We start from the raw sequence: 11,348 nt of genomic DNA, 5'->3' as shown, positions 1-11,348 counted from the left end.
GGACAGAGCCTGAAATTGAACTAATGCTTAGTTAAAACAAGAGCAACCAGCCATATTTGAGGCTTGCATCAGGGTAAAGGGGCCGTAAAACTGGTAGAGCTTGAAAAAGACAAAGCTTTTAGCCCATGTCAAAAATAATTATGTAATGCGAATCTCCAATCTTGTAATTATCTATACTAAATAAAATACTCTAGAACTAGAATTATTTCTAATTTATTTGTAATTATTTCTGTATCTAAACAGTCTGTGATCATGAGCTTTCTATGCATGCCAAATGTGCAGTGAGGTGTTTGTGAGAGGAGAGAGAGGACAAAAGGTTATAAATCTCAGGCTTGTATCTTTTAGAGAAGACCTTCTTGGCCCTTTTCAGAATCGTGGAATGTTAGCTATCACCTAGAGAGACTGCCCTAGATAGGGCACTTTTAATACATTAGGAACCCAAGAAACCAGGAGAAATCTTACTTTAGGAGAGTAGGTTGCAGGTAGCCCTTGAAACAAAGAATTTCTACAGCCAATTTTGGACTCTCCCTGTTTTATTAAAATGCAGTATACATGTGAACTCTTGCCTATTTTAAAAAATTCTGAACCACAGAATATCACAGTAAAAAGCCAGAAAGAAGAAGGTAAAATGAAACCCTGCATTTTGTTATGTAGTCATTCTGGTTTCTACAACAACTGGAGAAGAAACAAATTAAAAATTACCAGTGCTTCTTAAACGTTTTCAAAATTCTTATTAAAAGTTTTTCTCTAGTTTTACATCCTTACTGATTCCCCAAATTGACCTCATTATTGATAATGTAATGGAACACAAACAGGGAAATATAGTCATGAATAGGAAACATTTGTACTTAAAAATCTAGTCTGAACCATCATAGTTTTATACACTATGTTCATCAAAATATAATATCACATGTCATAATGTCAGATTTTGGAAAGAAAAATATTTTTATCAAATAGCATTAATCCTTCTTTTTCCTAGTTGAAATCTTATTTTTGAAGCAATTAGTACTTTGTATAACTCACATAATTTGTCAGTTGTTCAGTAGGCCGCCAGGAGGGCAAATCCAAAATTCAGACCATAGTGTCATCTATCATAATCAAAATTAGTTATTTTCTCTAGGAAAAAAACTAATAAAAAATTAACTTGCTACTTTATTTTTAATTGATACATAATACCTGTAAACATTTATGGGGTACATGTGATATTTTGTTATGTGTGTACACAGAATGTGTAATGATCAAGTCAGGGTATTTAGGGTACCTATCACCTCAAGTATTTATTATCATTTTTATGTGTTGGGAATATTTCAAGTCCTTTCCTCTAGCTGTTTTGAAAGATACAATATATTGTTGTTAACTATAATCACCCTACTGTTGTCAAACATTAGAACTTATTTCTTCTATCTAACTGCATGTTTTTACTCACTGACCAAACTCTATTCATTCTTCCAACCCCCAACACCCTTCCCAGCTTCTCGTAACTATCATTCAACTCTCAATCTCCATGAGATCAACTTCTGTAGCTCCCACAGATGAGTGAGAACATGTGATTATGTCATATTTATTTTTCTGTGCCAAGCTTAATTTCACTTAACATAGTAACCTCCAGTTCTATCCATGTTGCTGCAAATGACATGCGTTTATTATTTTTATGGCCAAATACATTCCATTGTGTAAATATAGCACACTTTATTTATCCATTCACCTGTTGAGAGACACTTAGGTTGATTCCATATATTGACTATTGTGAATAGTTCTGCTGTAAACATGGGGGTACAGTTATCTTTCTGATACACTGATTTCTTTTCCTTTGGATAAATATCCAGTAGTGGAATTGCTGGATCATATTATAGTTCTGTTTCTATTTTTTCTGTTTTTTGATAAATCTCCATACTGTTTTTCAAAGTGGCTGTACTAGTTTATATACCTATCAACAGTGCATAAGAATTCCCTTTTCTCCATATCCTCACCAGCATCTGTTATTTTCTGTCTTTTTAATAATAGCCTATTTAACTGGGCTAAGATGATATCTCATTGTGATTTTAATTTGCATTCCTTGATGATTAGGAATATTGAGTATTTTTTCATATACCTGTTGACCATTTCTATGTCTTACTTTGAAAAGTATCTATTCATGTCTTTTGCTCACTTTTTAATGGGATTGTTTGGTTTCTTATTGTTGAGTTGTTTGAGTTCCTTGTATATTCTGGATATTAGTCTCTGACTGAATGAATAGTTTGCAAATATTTTCTCCAATTCAACAGATTTTCTCTTTATTGATTGTTTCTTTTGCTGTGCAGAAGCTTTTTAGTTTAATCGAGTTCCACTTGTCTGTTTTTGTTTTTGATACTTGTGCTTTTGGGGCCTTAGGCTTAAAATATTTCCCTAGACCAATGTCCTGAAGTGATTCCCCTATATTTTCTGCTAGTAGTTTTATAGTTTTGGGTCTTACACTTAAGTCTTTAACATATTTTGAGTTGATTTTTGTGTATGGTGAGAAATAGGGGAACATTCTTCTGCATATGGATATCCAGTTTTCCCAGCACCATTCACTTTTTTAAAAAGACATATTTATTCAGCATCATGTTCAGACAGACCATTATATTTGGCAATTAACAGCATGAGTGGAAAAAATCTACATTAAACGCCTTTTGTTGGGATGCTTTACACTTTCCACAGAACAGAAACATTAAGCTGTTATACAATTAGTCACAACTACAGTCCTCAAGTTTTTTTCTAATACAGATGAGTATTGTCTAAAATATGTCCCTTTGTGTGTGTGTGTAGTAGCTGGGCCCTGCCACCACTGTGCTTGGCCAAGTTCACAAATCTCTTGTAACCTGTAGCTTCCTTATCACTTCTCTAGCTTTCCTCTACTGCTAAGCTTTGTTTCCTGGCAGTAACTAAAATCTTCTGCTACTGCCATAGCTATTGCTGCTACCGGAACCACCATAGCCACCTTGGTTTTATGGTTTGGCAAAGTATTGGCCTCCCCCACCATAGGAACTAGAACTTCTGCCTCCAATGTTTTCTCCCTTCATGGATTCAAAATTTGAAGACTGACGGTTGTAATTGCCAAAATCATTGTAGCTTCTGCCACCTCCAAAGTTGCTTCCACTACTAGCACTAATGCTGCCTCTGCCTCCTCCATTGTTATAGCAGTCATAGGTGCCAATCCTGCCATAGCCACTGCCCTGGTTTCCATAATCCTGTTCACCACTTCCGTAGCCTCTGCTTCCTCCTCCGGAGTAACCAGGGCTTCCTCCTCCATATGCACCAACATTACAGAATTCATTACAACTATGCCCACTGCCACCATATCCACCACCACTGCAGCTGCCACTAAAGCAACACAACCACTGAAGTTTCCTCCATGACCAGAATTGTCATTTCCACCAAAACCACCTTCACAGCTACCACAAAAGTTTCCAAAACCACTGTGACCTCTTTGGCTCCATGAAGCCATCTCTTGCTTTGAAAGGGCTTTCCTTACTTCCCCATTATCTCCATTCACAGTATGGTGTTTCTGAATGACAGTCTTATCCACAGAGTCATGGTTGTCAAAGGTTACAAAAGCAAAGCCCTTTTTCTTGCCACCGCCTCAGACAGCCATGATTTCAATCATTTAAATTTTCCCATACTGTTCAAAATATCTCTTAGGTGATGCTCTTCAGTGTCTCCTTTAATAGCACCAACAAATATCTTTCTCACAGTTAAGTGGGCACCTAGTCTTTGGGAATCTTCGCTTGAGACAACTCCCTTTGTTTCCACAACTCTTCCATCTACCTTGTGTGGCCTTGATTCATGGCTTCATCCACCTCCTCTAAATTGGCATAGGTGACAAACCCAAAGCTCCTGGAGCACTAGGTGTTTGGATCTCTCGTTACCACACATTCTGTGAGTGTTTCCCATTGCCCACAATGGCTCCTCAGACTCCCGTTGGTTGTTTCACCAAGCCTTTGATGAAGACCTTCCACAGCTGTTTGGTCTCTTTAGGAGACCGTGACTTAGAGTGGCAGATGGCAGACAGCAGAATCAGACAGATGGCAGTGGGAAGATACTTTAATGATACTTTTTCCACAGGCAGAAAAGAGTAAGCTAACAAACATATATCTCATTTATTATTTGTTTGTTTTTATACATTTAAGAAATACAAGTGCAATACTGTTACATGGATATATTGTGAAGTGGTGAAGTCTGGGCTTTTAGTGTATCCATCACCCAAAAAATGTACATTGTACCTGTTAAGTAATTTCTCATCATCTACCCTCTCACACTCTTCCACCCTTCCCAGGTTCCACTGTCTATCAGTCCATGTATATACATTATTTAGCTTCCATTTATAAGTGAGAATATGCAGTATTTGTCTTTCTGTGTCTGACTTGTTTCACTTAAGACAATGGCCTCCAGTTCTATCCATGTTGCTACAAAAGACATTATTATTTCTTTGTATGGCTGTATAGTATTCCATTGTGTATATATATCACATTTTCTTTATCCATTCATCCATTGATGGACACTTAAGTGATTCCACATCTATGCCATAGTGATTGTAATTTTGTGCTGTGATAAACATGCAAGTGTAGGTATCTTTTTGATATAATGATTTGCTTTCTTTAGGGCAGACACCCAGTAGTGGAATTGCTGGATCAAATGGCACTTCTATTTTTAGTTCTTTGATACATTTCCATACAGTTTTCCGAAGAGGTTGTACTAATTTACATTCCCACCAGCAGTGACTGGCATTCCCTTTTCTCTATATCCTTGTCATCTGTTATTTTTTGTCTTTTTAATAATAGCCATTCTGACTGGTACAAGATGATAGCTCATCATGGTTTTAATTTGCATTTCCCTGATGATCAGTGATGTTGAGCATTTTGTATATGCCTCTTGGCCATTTGTATGTCTTATTTTGAAAAATATCTGTTAATATCCTTTGCCCACTATTTAATGAGATTATTTGGGGTTTTTCTTGTTATTGATGAGTTGCTTGAGTTCCTTGTAAATTCTGAATATCAGTCTCCTGTTGCATGCATAGTTTCCAGATATTTTCTCTTTTTCTGAAGGTTGTCTGATCACTCCGTTGATTATTTTTTCTCTGCAGAAGCTTTTTAGTTTAGTTAAGTTCCATTTGTCTATTTGTTGTTTTTGTTGCTTATGCTTTTGAAGTCTTACTCATAAAATCTTTCCTAAACCAATGTCCTGAAGTGTTTCCCCCCTATTATCTGTTAGTAGTTTTATAGTTGCAGGTCTTATATTTTAAGTGTTTAATCTATTTCGAGTTTATTTTCATCTATAGTGAGAGACAGGGGTCCAGTTTCATTATTTGCATATAGATATCCAATTTTCCCAGCACCATTATTGAAGAAGATGTTCTTTCTCCAATGTCTGTTCTTGGCATCTTTGTTGAAAATCAGTTGGCTGTAAATATGTAAATTAATCTAGATTTCCTATTATGTTCCATTGGTCTATGTGTCACCAATACCATGTTATTTTTGTTACTATAGCCTTATAATGATGCCTTCAGATTTGTTCTTTTTGCTTAGGATTGCTTTGGTTATTTGGGTTCTTTTTTGGTTCCATATGAATTTTAGGATTGTTTTTTCTATTTCTAAAAATAACATTGATATTTTCCTAAGAATTGCATGGAACCTGTAGATTGCTTTGGGCAGCATGGCCATTTTAATGATATTAATTCTTCGAATCCATGAGCATGTGATGTCTGTCCATTTGTTTATGTCCTCTTTAATTTATTTAATCATAGTTCACTAGTTTCCATTATAGAGGTCTTTCACTTCCTTAGTTAGATTTATTCCCACATATGTCATTATTTTATAGCTATTATAAATGGGATTACATTTTTATTTCTTTTTCAGCTGGCTCAGTATTGGTATATATTAATGCTACTAATTTTTGTATATCGATTTTGTATCCTGCAATATTACCAAATTTATTCATCAAATCTAATAGTTTTTTGGTGGAGGCTTTAGGCTTTTCTAGATATAAAATCATGTCATCTGAAAAGAGGAGCAATTTGACTTCCTCTTTTCCAAGTTGGATACCTTTTATTTCTTTCTCTTGCCTGATTGTTCTGTCTAGGACTTCCAGTACTATGTTCAATAGGAGTGGTGAAAGTGATCACCCTTGTCTTGTTACAGATCTAAAGGCCTTCAATTTTCCATTTAGTATGGTGTTACCTGTCATATTTGGCCTTTATTATTTTGAGGTATGTTCCTTCTGTACCCAATTTGAGGAGGGTTTTTTTAATCATGAAGAGATGTTAAATTTTACCAAATGCTTTTTCTGCTTTTATTGAGATGATCATATAGTTTTTGTCCTTTATTCTGTTGATGTGTGTATGTTGAACTGTACATGTATCCATGAGATAAATCCCAGTTGATAATGGTCCACTGCTGGATTTTTGGGGGTTGTATTTGTTGAGGAATTTTGCATTTAAATTCTTCAGGGATACTGGTCTGTAATTTTCTTTTTTATTGCAAACTTGTCTGGTTTTGATATCAGGGCAATGCCAGCTTCATAGAATAAGCTATGGAGAAGTCCCTCCTCTTCAATTTTTGGAATTGTTTGAGGTGTTAGTTCTTCATTGTAATTATGGCAAAATTTGGCAGTGAAGATAATCCAGTCCTGGACTTTCCTTTGTGGGGAGACTTTTGATACTGAATCAATCTCATTACTTGTAATTGGTCTGTTCAGATTCTCTCTTTATGATTCAGTCTTCATAGGTCATATGTGTCCATGAATTCATCTATTTCCTCACAGTTATCTAGTTTGTTAGTGTATGGTTGTTCATAGCAATCTCTGATTATCTTATGCATTTCTGTGATAACGGTCGTAATGTCTCCTTTTTCATTTCTGATTCTATTTGTGTCTGTTTTTTCTTAGTCTAGCTAGTGGTTTGTTGATTTTGTTTATCCTTTCAAAAAACAGACTTTTCAGTGTGTCGATCCTTTGTATGGTTTTGTAGTCTGTTTCACTTAGTTCTGCTCTGATCTTTATTATTTCTTTCCTTCTTTTCTTGCTCTTCTAGTTTCTTAAGGTGAATTGTTAGAACTTGGTGGGGATCTTTCTACTTTTTTGATGTCAGATTTATTGTTATAAAATTCCTTCTTATCACTGCTTTGGTTATATCCCATAGGTTTTGGCATGTTGTGCTTTGATTTTCATTTGTTTCAATTTTTTTTGAATTTCTTCCTAATTTCTTCCTTGACCCAGTGGTCATTTAGGAGCATGTATTTAAATTTCCATATAGTTGTACAGTTTCCAAAGTTCCTCTTCTTACTCATTTCTAGTTTTATTCCATTGTGGTCTGAGAAGATACTTGATATGATTACAGTTTTTAAAAATCTGTTGAGACTGGTTTTGTGTCCTAATACATGGCTTATCCTGGAGAATACTCCATGTGTTGATGAGAAGAATGTGTATTCTGTAGCTGTTGGATGAAGTGTTCTCTGTCAGTTTGGTCCATCTGGTCTAATGTGCAGCTTAAACTCAATGTTTCTTTGTTAATTTTCTGTCTAGATGATCTGTCTAATACTGAGAATGGGATATTGAAGTCCCCAACTATTATTGTGTTGGAGTTTATCTCTCCCTTTAGATCTAATATTTGCCATCTGTCTGGGTGTTCTGGTACTGGGTGCATATATGTTTAGTATAATTATATCCTCTTGCTGAGTTGATCTCCTCATCATTATATAATGACCTTGTCTCTTTTTACTGTTTTTCACTTTAAAGTTTGTTTTGTCTGACGTAAATATAGCTATTCTTGCTTATTTTTGGTTTCTGTTTGCATGGGGTATCTTTTTCCATCCCTCTATTTTCAGTCTATATGTGTCTTTACAGAAGAGATGAGTTTCTTGTTGGCATGTAGTTGAGTCATGTTTTTTAATTCATTCAGCCACTCTATATCCTTTAAATGGACAGTTTAATTCATTTACATTCAAACTTTTTATTGCTATGTGAGGGCTATTCCTGTGATTTTATTAATTGATTTCTGGTTGTTGGGTATATCCTTTGTTCTTTTCGTTCTCTCGTATTATTTATCATTGTGGTTTAGTGGTTTTGTGTAGGAATAACATTTGAATTCTTTTTCTTATTTATATGTTTGCTCTACCAGTGCATTTTATACTTTTGTATGTTTTAATGAGGATAGATAACATCTTTTGCTTCCACATGTGGGACTTCCTTATGCATTTCTTTTTCTTTTTTTTTTTTAAATTTTATTTCTGTTTTTGTTTTTTAAGAGATAAGTGTCTTGCTATGTTGCCCAGGCTGGCCTTGAACTCCTGAGCACAAGTGATCCTCTGGCTCGGCCTTCCTGGTAATTGTGACTATAGGTACGCACCACCACATCTGGTCGAGTATTTCTTGTAGGACCAGTCTTATGGTGAAGACTTCCTTTAGCTTTTGCTTCTATAGGAAAGACTTTATTTCTCCTTCACTTATGAAGGATAACTTTGCTGGGTGTAATATCTTTGGCTGACAGTTTCTTTTTTTCCTTTCAGCATTTTGAATATATAATCTCATTCTCTCCTGAGCTATAAAGTTTCTGCTAAGAAATCTGCCATTAGTCTGTCGAGGCTTCCTTCATAAGTAACTAGATACTTTTCTCCCGCTATTTTTAGAATTCTCTCTTCATCCTTGGCTTTTGACAGTTTGACTATAATGTGCTGTGGAGAGGACCTTTTTGAATTTTATCTGTTTGGAAATCTCTGAGCTTTCTGTTTCTAGGTGTCTAAATTTCTTGCTAGACCTGGGACGTTTTCAGCTAAATTTCATTAAGTAAGTTTACTATCCCTTTTATTTTCTCTTCACCTTGTGGGACATCAAAAATTCAAATAATTTGGTTGCCTTATGGTGTGTTCCATATGTCACATACGTTTTGTTCATTCTTTTTTCCTTATTTTTGTCTGACTAGGTGATTTTAAAAGACTCTTTTTTGGCTGGGCATGGTGGCTCACTAATCCCAGCACTTTGGGAGACCAAGGTGGTTGGATCACCTGAGGTCAGGAGTTCAAGACCAGCCTGACCAATATGATGAAACCCTGTCTCTACTAAAAATACAAAAATTAGCCGGGTGTGGTGGCGTGTGCCTGTAATCCCAGCTACTCAGGAGGCTGAGACAGGAGAATCACTTGAACCGGGGAGTTAGAGGCTGCAGTGAGCTGAGATCGCACCATTGCACTTCAGCCTGGGCAACAAGAGCGAAACTCCATCTCAAAAACAAACAAACAAACAAAAAACCTTTTTCAAGTTCTGAAATTATTTCTTCTGCTTGGTCTAGTCTATTGTTAAAGCTTTCATATGTATTTTATATTTTATTCAATACATTCTTACATTACAGAATTTATATTTGGTTCTTTTTTATGATATCTGTGTCTTTAGTAAATTTCTCATTTATGTTCTGAATTTTCTGATTTCTTTGTATTGTTCCTCTGAGTTCTCTTCTGCCTCACTGAGCTTGTTAAATATTATTTTGAATCATTTTGAATTATTTATCTGAGATTTCATAAATTTCTTTTTCATTGGAATCCGTTGCTGGAGAATTATTGTGTTCCTCTGGAGGTGTCATATTTCCTTGCTTTTTCATGTTTCCTGTGTTCTCATGTTGATATCTGTGCATCTGATGTAATGGTCACTTCTTCCAATTCTTTGAATTTGCTTTCATAGCAGAGGACTTTTTCCTGAAGATGTCCCTATGGCATTGGTTGGTAGGGTACTTTGGCTTTGAATTAGGGTGTGTGCAGTAGTGTAGTTTCTTTTTGATTTCTTCGGCTATAAACAGTGTCAAGAGTGTCTGTAGTTCCCTCAGTGGCTTAGGATGTAATCATTAACAGAGGGCGTGGTGAAGTTTTACTGGAGACAGGGACATCAGGTGGGCCAGCCATTGGGTTCCAATGGTGGTGGCAGCATGCCAAGCATGCCTGTCCTTTGCTCCCAGGGAAGTATACACTGGCATTGTTTTTAGCAGGTACAGGTGAGCCAATTCTTGGGCCTCCAGGCTGCTTACTTGGGAGCCAGTAGTGGCAGTGGTGGGTCAGGCTGGTGGGTGGGTCCTTGGGCGTCTAGGCAGTGGGTGTAGTGTGGCCAATGACAGTAGCAGTAGTGGGACAATTCTCTGGCTCCCAAGTGGTGTTGACGGCTATGATAGGCTGGGTGAGCCAGTCCCCAGGCCTGAAGGTGATACATATGGGTGAATGCCAGCCATGGTACTAGCAGCAGGTTGGGTGGTCTGTTCTCTGGCCCCCAAGAGGAGTCCTCACATGCCAGTGGTGGTAGATGGGGAAGGGAGATCCCCAGGTTCCTGAAGGGCGTGCCTGGGCACTGGTGGATACGAGCTAGGCCGTGTAGACCTGTCCTCAGGCCCCTTCGAGGTGCATGCAGATGCTGGCTGTGGTAGGCAGGGGTGAGATGATCACCAGCCCTCTGGCTGAAATGCTCAAGTAGGGGGAAGCTGTGGCTGTGCTGCAACTCTGCTCCTGTGAAGAGCAGGGTTGCTTTCAGTGGCTGCAGTCTTAAATGTATAGCAGGGGGGCATGCACACTTGGGCCCTTGGTGGCAGATTTAAGGAGGATAGCCTGTCCTCAGGGTGCTTTCAAAGCAGCCATGCTACTAGGAGTGGCAGGGTTGCTCCCAATAGCTTGCACTTCAGCCCTGGTGGCAGCAACTAGCAGCAGCACCTGGCTGCATGCAAGGTATGTCAGTGGGACTCCATGGATATGGAGATGCAAGGGCTACTGAGCCCCAGGGCAGGATGCAGGCTGGTAGGAGCTGGACTCTCAAATTGGCACTTTGCTGTAGCTGCTTAGGACTCAAGGCATCTGTGGGACCCCTCTCTGAAGCAATCCTGTTATGCAGTCTCCAGGCAGATCCCTATGTTAGTCTCAGGGCCCTCATGAGTTGAGGGGCTCTCCCATGGCTAGGATTGGGAGAGTCTGCAGTGAGAATGTAGACCACTGGGAGTCACTCACTTACTCTTCCCCACATTGAGGAGCCTCTGCAGACTCCCAGCTGATCCTGTCATCCCTGAGCTGACTATCTCACTCCCCTCTGCTTTGTCTTAGTTGTCTACTGTCACTTCTTTGTTGAATTCCAGTGTTATTAGGTGATCTGTTAGAAATGTGATTATCGGCTGGGTGCGGTGGCTCACTCCTGTAATCCCAGCACTTTCGGAGGCCGAGGTGGGTGGATCACGAGGTCAGGAGATCGAGACCATCCTGGCTAACACGGTGAAACCCTGTCTCTACTAAAAATACAAAAAATTAGCCGGGCGTGGTGTCGGGCACCTGTAGTCCCAGCTACTCCGGAGGCTGAAGCAGGAGAATGGCGTG

General features: G+C 38.1%; 1 pseudogene; it reads right to left on the bottom strand.

Moving 5' to 3' along the window:
- Positions 1 to 2,903: 2,903 nt before the first annotated feature.
- Positions 2,904 to 7,166, bottom strand: LOC129466861 (heterogeneous nuclear ribonucleoprotein A1-like; annotated as a pseudogene).
- Between the last annotated feature and the right edge of the window lie 4,182 nt (positions 7,167 to 11,348).

This window comes from Symphalangus syndactylus, chromosome 17 (assembly GCF_028878055.3).
Source record: "Symphalangus syndactylus isolate Jambi chromosome 17, NHGRI_mSymSyn1-v2.1_pri, whole genome shotgun sequence".
NCBI lineage: Eukaryota > Metazoa > Chordata > Mammalia > Primates > Hylobatidae > Symphalangus > Symphalangus syndactylus.
Note: the sequence above shows the minus strand (reverse complement) of the source record. Positions and strands in the feature narration are given on the sequence as shown.